Source organism: Alexandromys fortis, unplaced genomic scaffold (genome assembly GCF_014885135.2).
Source record: "Alexandromys fortis isolate MF-2015 unplaced genomic scaffold, M_Fortis_MF-2015_v1.1 scaffold_3, whole genome shotgun sequence".
Lineage (NCBI taxonomy): Eukaryota > Metazoa > Chordata > Mammalia > Rodentia > Cricetidae > Alexandromys > Alexandromys fortis.
Genome location: NW_026067909.1, coordinates 9,338,423 through 9,348,946, shown reverse-complemented (window position 1 = coordinate 9,348,946; position 10,524 = coordinate 9,338,423).

The window sequence follows — 10,524 nt, the reverse complement described above, 5'->3', positions numbered from 1 at the left end:
TAGGCTGCCAGGGAAGGTACATCCTGGGGAGGGAGGGCAAAGCTCTGTCCCCTTCAGGATGGAAGGGGTTGGTGCCATCCTCTACAGCTGGCAACTGGGCTCTCAGCAGTAGCCATAACGGAATGAGCCCCTGTGATGGGAAATTTAGGTGCTGATGTGTGCTAGTTTGCATCTCTGTTCCTGTGGTAAAACATTCTGACAAAAAGCGTCTTGGGGAGGAAAAGATTAATTTTGATGTACAGATTACAGGCTTTCATTGAGGGAAGCCAAGGCAGGCGCTCAAGCAGGAGTCTGGAAGCAGGAACTGCAGCAGAGACCAGGGAGAAGCAAGCGCTGCTTACTGACTTGCTTTTTTTTTTTTGGTTTTTCGAGACAGGGTTTCTCTGTGGCTTTGGAGCCTGTCCTAGAACTAGCTCTGTAGACCAGGCTGGTCTCGAACTCACAGAGATCCACCTGCCTTTGCCTCCCGAGTGCTGGGATTAAAGGCGTGTGCCACCACCGCCCGGCTATTAGTTGCTTTTCTTATACAGCCCAGGCCCACCTTGCTAAGGATAACACCACCCACAGTGGGCTGGGCCTTCCTGCATCAATTAGCAATTAAGAAAATGCCCTACAGACATGCCCACAAGTGCTTCAGGTGACTCCAGTTTGTGCCAAGTTGAAAAAAATTAGCCAGCATATGAGGTTGTGTCTAACATGTATTCTTGCTGTCCCCCCCCCCCCCCGGAAAGAGCAGTTTACTTGGGGAAAAAGTGTCAATTCCTCAGTTGGGCTGTCCCATCCACTTTGTTCTTAGGGTCTCCTCGGCTTGGGTCAGTGTTCACATGGGACAGCTCCCCACGGAGCCATTGGTGTGTCTAGCTTCAGAGGGACAAGAGCGATTCTTGTGCTTTCTCATGGTCTGCTTCTTGGAGTTGTCTACTTGGACCTCCGGGGCTTCCTTGAGCCAGCACTGTATGTCACATTGCATCAGTGAGGGACACTACCATGAGCTGCAACCTGGGGTTTAGCGGGTCAGGTGTTCTAACAGTAGCTTAGAACAGATGCACAATATCTAGGGCATCAGTTGGAATTAGGATAGTTCTCTTCTGGTGAGGGCAGCACTTGCCAAAGTCCATGCAATAATAATCAGAAGGGCTAGCCAGAGGCTCCACTGGGTTAGTTTGTCAACAGCCTGGATTTATTGTAGAGGTTCCCCACCCCCAACTAAAGGTTTATATATTTTTAGTTTATGTGTCTGAATGTTTGTCTGCATGTGTGTATATGTACCACTTGCACGCAGTGCTCTTTGGGACCGGAAGAGTGCATTGCAGCCTGCTCAAACTGGAATTACAGATGGTTGGGAGCCACCAGGTGGACGCTGGGAATCAAACCCTGGTCCTGTGCAAGAGTAGTAAGAGCTCATAACTGCAGAACCTTCTCTTGTCTTGGGTTATTCAGTTAGGGAGTTGCAGTGAACACCCTGTCATGAGTGACTGACATCCGAGCCGAACAACTTTGAATTCAACTGAGCCCTTGGCAAAAGATCATCCCAGTTGGGCTTAGTAACGTTTGTGACCCCTTATAGAGAGGTGGAGAGGGTCACGAGACTCTCAGCTGAGTCTCCAAGTGCTATCTACCATCTGTTGTACGTGACTCTGACTTAATGGGCTGTGGTCTTGGAGAGGAGCTAGAGTATATAGGCTGGAGACAACCAGGTGGTGGGTGGGAGTCTCCATCTGTGCTGCTATGGGAAGCTCTTATCCCTGCCTCATGGTGATACATAGATCAATATAAATGGGTTAATTCAAGATGTAAGAGTGAGCTAGAAATATGCGTGAGCTAATTGGCCAAGCAGTGTTGTAATGAATACAGTTTCTGTGTGATTATTTTGGGTCTGAGTGGTCAGGAAATAAACAAACAGACTCTGACTACAATCCACTTTGTTTTTTAAGATCATTTACTGACATGGGACTCACCTAGAAAACTAGAGTGGTTGGCCATTGATTCCCAGAATCTGCCTGTCACCATCTCCCTGATGCTAGGGTTGTAAGCATGGCATGCCCAGCGTTTACTACATAGATCATAAGGGATTACACTCAGGTCCTTATGCTAGCAAGACTACCTACTGAACTTTCACCCCAGCCTCTCTGCTGGAGTAATTCTTCCTTCCTTTCCCCCTCTTCCTCCTGCTCCTCTTTTCTTTCTTCTTTGTCTCTCTGTGTAACCCTGGCTGGCTTGGAGCATGCTCTGTAGACTAGAGTGGGCTCTAGCTCAAAGAGATCTGCTTGCCTCTGCCTCTTGAGTGTGAGGATTAAAGGCGTGCACCATCATGCCTGGTTCTTGGTTCCTTTAACAACTGCCCAGTATAGTCATCACTCTCCCTCATCTTTGAAGGTGAGGGCCCTTTGCCCTGCCTTGCTGGAGTTCCCCTTCAGTGGTAGTGTTACCAGAGCTCCCAAGGCTTTCAGAATCTCACTGTGAATCAGTCTTGGGGCCCTATGAATCGGGAGGGTCTTCCAAATGTTTTTGGGGGGCCAGTCAGGGAAGGATTTGGTAAACAAACACAAAATCCAGCTGTGTAGCTGTTTGAAAATCAGAACTGAGAGCTGGATGTGTAGTGTCTGCTTTTAATCCTAGAATTTGGGAAGCAGAGGCAGATGGATGTCTGTGCATTCGACGTCAGCCTAGTCTCAGAGAGAATTCCAGGTCAGCCAGAATTGCATAGTGAGTCCTGTCTCGAAAAATAATAATGATAATAATAAGAAGAAGCAGAAGAAGAAGAAGAAAAAGAAAAATAAGAAGAAAGAAAAGAAAGAGAGAGAGACCTTGTTTCTTGTCTCAAAAAATTAAAAAATGGAATCAAAAGCCAGGTGTGGTGGCACATGCCTTTAATCCCTGCACTTAGAAGGCAGAGACAGGTGGATCTCTGTGAATTCAAGGCCAGCCTGGTCTACAGAGTGAGTTCCAGGGCAGCCAAGGCTACACAGAGAAATCTTGCCTCAAAAAAACAAACAAACAAAATAGAATCAAGGCAAAGTGTCGTTCACACTTGTAACCTCAGCATGGGAGGCTGAGGGAAAAAGACAGTGAATTCTAGGCCAGCCTGGGATTCATAGACTTCCCCAGATAATAATAACTTTTAGAACAGTATTACATTTATAGAAATTCAGAACATATAATACAGAGTATCGAGTCAGAATTTGCTTTACTGTGATGTATTTGTTACCGTAATATCAATACATTACTCTGTGTGTGTGTGGTGTATGCATGTGGTATATGTGTGTTCATGTGTTTTATGTGTGTCCATGTGGTATATGTATGTGCATGTGGTGTGTGTGTGTGTATAAGTGCATGTATTCATGTACTCAGAGGCCATAGGAAGACATCAAGTGTCTTCCTCTATCATTTCTGTCTTGTCTTGAGACAAGATCTCTTTCTAAATCTGGAGGCGTCTGGTTTTTGGCTAGTCTGACTATCCAGCAAGCCCCAGCCATCCTCCTGATTCTGCCTCCCACCCCTCAGTGCTCAGGATACAGGCGGGCATGGCCTGACTTTTAGGGCCAGGAAGTGATGAGCCATGTTTGTGCCATCAAGTGTTCTAACTCTGCGCTGTCTCCCCAGGCTGGTACACTGTTGGAACTGGAGTTCATGCTCCATTCCTATCTACTCTGTTTTCTCATATCCCCCCCCCCCCCCCCCCCTTTCCCCCCCCCCCCCCCCCCCCCCGTGTCCTCCTCTGCCCCAGATATCCGTCCAGGGTCTTACATAACATGGAGTTATCACAACCCAGCTGATGACAGGGGCTGTCTCTGTTTACCGAGGTGGTTAAGAACAAAAGACTGTGCAATGGCTCCCCTCCACCCAGAGTGGTCTGGTGGGGAAATCCCGAGATTGGGGCCTTGGGAGGGAAGACTCCAAAGGCAAAAATGTCCCCAGGTTATCTCCCACGGGGTCCTGCGGTTCTGCTCTGGGGCTCAGGACTGCAGATACTGACCCAGAGTTTCGAGAAGGTGTGTTTGTTGTACCTCTGTAGAGCAACCAGCTCTGCTGAACTCTGGAAAATCTCAGCGGGGGAAAGAGTCGAGATTTAAAGTCTCTGATGGAACTATTTGGTGATTTGGTCGCGCAGACTGAACTCCTGGATATTAACGTCATGCTTTTGGGTATTCCAACACCCCTCTGCTCCTTTTGTTGCCCAAATTGTTCAACTTTGACCACAAGAGGGCTCTTTTGTCTGGTTCCAGTGTTGCTGGAACATAACCTGTCTTTATGGGCTTTGTTTTCCGGAGTTTTTGACTTTATGGCCTTTGGGGGCTTCCCAGGCTCATCTTTGGGCCTTTTCTCTCCTGGAACCTGCCCTTGGCCCTATTTCTCTGTTTCCACCCTAATTCTTGTGGAGGCGGGTATCTTTTCCTGGAGATGGGGGAGTTTCGGGGACTTCTGCTCGAACTGCCTTTGTGACTCGCATCCTCTCTGTCCCTATATTCCGCACACCCTGCTCCAGACCCTATGGCCGACTGGACCCGGACCTCTCACGTCGCAATTCCCCCTTCCTCCAAATTCCGTGCCTGGCTTTTTGACTTCAGTATAATCAGGAATGCTTGACGTCTGGAAGAAAACTAAGGCGGACATCTGGAAGAAATGCAGGACCTGGGGGCCTCCTAAAATGAAAGGGACAGCTTCTGGGGCAAGTCCCCCTCACCTGCCCCCCCCCCCGCTCCCGCCCCTGGGCCCCATCCCTCTGTCCTTGAGTTTCACGTTGTTAGGATGGTCACCAGGTGGCGCTGCAGGCTTGCTGTTTGGGCCTCAGAGTGCTCAGGGTTTTGCCTGGGGTCGGCATCTGCGTCAGGCTGCACCTAGAAAGTCCTGAGCTACAGGAGTGGAGGGCTGCTGGGCACATTTTCTGCTGTGCTTGGAGCCTGGCGCACAATAACGGGAGGGTATGTCCACAGTATCCTCGAATACAGAGTCCCCTAGTGTCCAGGCTGCAGGAAAGGACAGGGTTCCTATGGCGGGAGGGCAGGGGGATGGGAGTTTGTGGGCATTCAGCCAGTTGCGCTGGAGGTCAAAGAAGGGGTGCGTGGGAATGTGTGGGGAACACACGGAGACACAGGAAGGGGGCACACAGGGAGCAGGCCCGTTTGGATAAGAGCGGGGGTGGGTGGCTGAGGGGCTCGAGCTGGAGAACAGTGGCGCACGCGGGCATGTGGGGACGTGGGAGGACAGAAGACTGGCTGCTTCCCAGCTTCCCGCCTCCTCTCTTCCGAGAAGTGACAATGAATGCCGGGTAGAGCGGGCTGGGGTGGGGACCGAGCGAATAGAGGCCCGGGGGAGGGAAATCCCCAAGGGTGGGGGAGGGGCAAGAAGTCCTGGAATTGTGGGGGAGTGCAGCACAGGAAGAGCTGAGAAGGTGTGGTATCAGGGCTCGGTCTAGGGGTGAGAACCAGAGAAAGAAGAGCCCAGAATACGGGAGGCGGCGCCCGCCCTGCCCCGCCGGAAGAATGTTCACCCTGTTTGTCCAGATCCAGCTTCTGCCCTTGATCCTCATCGTTCAGCACAGAGTAGAAATTCGTGAGTCCCAGGTGGGGATGATGCCAGGATTCTTCTCAGTGCCAGTTTCCCTTCTGAGGGAGGCTGGAGGGAGAAAAACCTCAGCCTTGAAAGTTCATAGCTGACAGAGAAGGAGGGACGCCCAAAGGCCACTTGTGGCGGGGACTTTGCCCTGAGCAGTATTCTAACATAGCACTAAATTTAGAGTTACCAACAGTCCGGTGCGCAGCTCAGGACTCAGAGATGGGGAGTGACTTGGTGCGTCGCTCCAGGGGACCGGCTTTTTCACTGAGTGTAGTTTACTTGAAGGGGAAAGGGGAAAACCCCTTCTGTACGTCTTGTCTAGCCACCCAGAGCACAGCAGGCAGAGTTCCTTAGGCCAAAGGTCACATCAATTGAAGGGTCAGTCTGGACTGTGACCTCTTCCTGGCGTTGGAAGAGCCACATCTTTTGGGTCTCACTCAAAGATTTTTGTTTTCTGACAGCTTCCAAGAACCTGATTAACTAACTCTCTGTTAGCTTGTAGTGGGGTGGGGTCCGTAGCCAAGAGAAGCTCTGGAAGTTAGGGACGTGGTAGCCCCCAAAGGGAAGCTGGAGTGTTGTTTCAGGCAGGCTTGGACCTCTTGGGGCTCTAACATCAGAACGATGTTTGGCCTCCTTTGTCACAGGCAGGAAGCCACAGAGTCTCTAGGGAACCATATCCTTCTCACAGTGAAGCAGAGAGCTGCTGTGGCCACTAAACTAACTGAGCTAGTTAACTGAACTGAGCTGTCCTGTGGCCACTAAACCAACTAAACTAGTTAACTGAACTGACCTGCGGCCACTAAACTAACTGAACTAGTTAACTCACTGAGCCGACCTACAGCTACTAAACTAAGCTAGTTAACGACCTCAGCTGACCAGACTCCCAGAGCCTGAGTGAGCACACTCATTGAAGCACCCTTTATCTTCTACTAACCCCATCACCCCATTTCTTGATGCCACCCTTTTTCACCCATGAATTTATCCTAACGGTTCTTTGTCTCAAGGCTTACCCAGCATGCACCAGGCCCTTGGTGTGACCACCAAACAGCACAAAAGGGTGTGGCAACACACACTTTTAATCCCAGGATTTGGGAGGTAAGGGCAGGAAGATCAGAAACTCAAGGTCATCCTGGATTCTGCCTTTTTAAAGACTTAACTTATGAGCACAAGATACTCTGTTTATTCTAATATCTCTCATATAGGCTGGTCAGATGGCCCAGTGGTAGGAGAGAGCCGTCCCATGATGACTTCCACTTTTATTTACGCATTTATTTTGGGGGAAAATTCTTTTGTGTGCTGTGTGTGTGTGTTTGGGGGGAGGCTGATTTTCAAGACAGAGTTTCTCAGTGTAACAGCCCTGGTTGTCCTGGTCTAGAGACTAGGCTGGCCTCGAGTTCACAGAGATCTGCCTGTCTCTGCCTCGAGTGCTAGGATTAAAGGTGTGTGCCAACGTTGCCCGACAAAAATTTTTTTCTTACAATATATTTTGATCCTGGTTTCCCTCTCCCCAGTTCCTACCAGTCTTCCCCATTCATCCAACTGCACTTTTTCTCTCTCTTTTTAGAGAGCAAACAGGCAAAAAACCAAACCAAAACAAAACAAAAATCCCCAAAAGTCAAAATTTTAAAAATACGCACACAAATAAAACCCATAAAAACACAAATTTGAAAATCAAATAAGCAAAAGATCAGTAGGTCAAAAAATACACAAACAAAGCAGTCTGTGACAAAGTCTACGACTGTTGAGTTCATTCTGGGTTACCATTCACTGCTAGGCATGGAGCCTGCCCTGAAGAGTGGTCACGATATCCAGTGAGACTCCGCTGGAGAAAACTGATTTTTCCTTTGAAAGTAGATGCCAATTGGAGATAGCTTCTTGTTTAGGGCTGGGAGTTTGTGTCCACTTCCCTCTCTCAGAGCTGGGACCCCGTCTGACTTGAAGCTGTGCAGGCCATGTGCATGTTGTCACAGTTGCAGTGAGTTCATATGTGTGTCGGTTCATACGTGTGTCGGTTCATATGCGTGTCAGTTCATATGTGTGTTGGTTCATATGTGTGTTGCTCCTGTTGTGTCTAGCCTGTTTCCTTGGTGTCATCCATCCCCCGTGACTCTTAAATTGTTCTGCCTCCTCTTCCACATAGATTCCTGAGCCCTGAGGGGAGATGTTTGATGAGGTCATCCCAGTTAGGACTGAGTGTTCCAGAATCTTTCACTCTCTGCATTGTGGGTCTCTGTGTTAGTTCCCAGCTATTGCAAAAAGGAAGCTTCTCTCACGATGACTGAGCAAAGGCACTGATCTGGGTCCCATCTCCCAGCTCAGTGTGTCTGATTTCTACTTAAAAAAAAAAAAGTAAAGTAAAACACAAACAAACAAACCCACCCCAAACACCTCAGAACAACACAGTTCTATCTCGTGAACATCCCCATGTAAAATGTATGTAAAGTTAGTAAAAAATTTTATGTTTTTCTCTTGTTAAACAAGAGAACAATTAGCTGTGTTCTTACATCTAGCAAAGAGCCCATCTAGGGATTAAGGGAGCCACAGGGCATGACCGTCCCCGCACTGTCCCAGATAGGAAGAACCGTCCCACATTCTACAAAAATGACAGGACCTCCCAACTGCCATTTCTCTTTGTCTGCCTTTCTAGGCTCAGCCTCTTGTTCCTGCAACCAATTAGTTCTGGTGCTGAGTCACCCACACTGTGAAGGCCTAACCATCAGGCTGGGCATGCCTTCCTCTAGCTCCCTCAACAGACTTTAGCCTCACGAGGATCCTGAGGCTGCCCAGGTCAGGTATGGAGTGGGATGGATGTGGGGAGCATTTGTTCCCTAGCATCCCGACATGAAAACAAAATAGCTCATTCATTAGATTAAGTCTGTGACATACAGTGACAGCGATTGAAATGTCCTGTGTGAATATAAATTCTTTTCCTAAGATCCAAAGGGGGCTGGAGAGATGGCTCAGAGGTTAAGAGCACTGGTTGCTCTTCCAGAAGTCCTGAGTTCAATTCCCAGCAACCACATGGTGACTCACAATCATCTGTAATGAGATATGGCGCCCTCAAAAATCGAGCCAGGTGGTGGTGGCACACGCCTTTAATCCCAGCACTTGGGAGGCAGAGGCAGGCGGATCTCTGTGAGTTCGAGGTCAGCCTGGTTTACAAGAGCTAGTTCCAGGACAGGCTCCAAAATTACAGAGAAACACTGTCTCAGAAAACAAACAAAAAAGGAAAAAAAAATCTAATCCCCAGATTTCTTAGCATCCATGTCAGCTCTCTGTCTCTGACTTCAAAGAATGTTTTTGAACTGTGATCAATATATAGTTATATAAAGTGTAATGCATGACCTAGGTTAATATTAGTAAATAATATTATAATCTGGGCAGTAGTAGCACATACCTTCAAACCCAGCACTCGGGAGGCAGAGGCAGGTGGATCTTTTTGAGTTCAAAGCAAACCTGGTCTACAAAGTGAGTTCCAAGTCAGCCAGAGCTGTTATACAAAGATCCACCTGCCTCTGCCTCCCGAGAGCTGGGATTAAAGGCATGCACCACCACTGTCTGGCTTGATTTTTTTCCTTTTTTTTTTTTTTAAATTGAGATAGGGTTTCACTGTATAGCTCTGGCTGTCATGGAACTCACTACGTAGACTAGGCTGGCCTTGAACTCACAGAGCTCCTCCTGCCTCTGCCTCCAAAGTGCTGGGATAAAGGGTATGTACCACCTTGCCTGGCAGTTAGGTAAGATTTTCAGAAACTCAGAGAGCTGCTGTAGGCAACCAGCTGGTACACAAGGTAAGTTGGCAGGAAGCTCAGGACCAATCCAGATCAACATGGCAGCTCAAGAGGACAGACATATCATCCAGTAGGGACTGTACTGAGCTGAAGGCCCGGGGCAGAAGTTCTCTGCCTATCTGCTCCTTTGTGCAGTCATTGGGCGGTTGAGTGACTGATTGGTGGGGCTACTGCCACCCCAGGGTTACACGTCCCCCATTTTACATGAGGTACATGAGAGAGTGGCATCCTTTGGCTGGTCTGGTATGTTTAGTAAGTCAACAAGCCCAGCTTTTCTGAGATGCTTTTAAATATGTCAGTGTAGTCCTGATCCGATCTGTTTTGATAAGGTCGTGGGTGGTACTCCTTAACTTGTACAAACAAGTTTTAATCAGCCTGTGCCTTGTGATTGATGTTGGACAGGTTTTGTGTGTATGTGCACGCGTGCATGCGTGTATATGTGTATATGTGTTATGTGCACAAGAGAGATACAACTGTCCTGTGTGTGTTCTCAAATGAGACACAATTGTCCTGCCTCTGCACTTGGAGTGAAACCTAATGCTACTTTGTAAAATGTAATCTCCAAGGACAAAGCACAGCCTCAAGTCACTATTCCACGTACACCATCTTATGCCATACACTCCAGTAGGGCACAGCTGATAACCGTAAATGTCCCAAGGAAAAGTTTTATGAACCTTTCCCTTAACTAAGCCAAATCCCAAGGACGCTACCATTCTATTTATTTCTTTATATTTGAGATAGAGTCATGCTCTGTGACTCATGCTGGCCGTCAGCTTCTGATCATTCACTTAGGATTACAGGCCTGAACCCCCATACTTCTTGAGGACAAATCCCAAATAGATTGTCATAGAGAAATATTCCACACACGTCACGATCACAGAACTCGATCAGGAAAAACCGAGTGTCCCCTGCTGCCTCTGATGACTGCTTGTAATTGCTGTGGCTCGTGGTCTTCAGGCTTTTCCAGGGCTGGCACAGGGCCCTGGCAGGACGGACCCATTGGTATGTGCACAGAAGAGATGGTTTCCTGCCCTGGGGAGCTGAGACCAACAGGGCAGGGCCCTGGAGCTGGTTTCTTGGCAGCAAGTCTGAACTGAAGCCTGGAAGCCTGCTTCACTGTGAGACTTGTTTAACTGTCAGGAAACCGGAGTTTCTGTTTGTTTTATTTTTTTTAAAA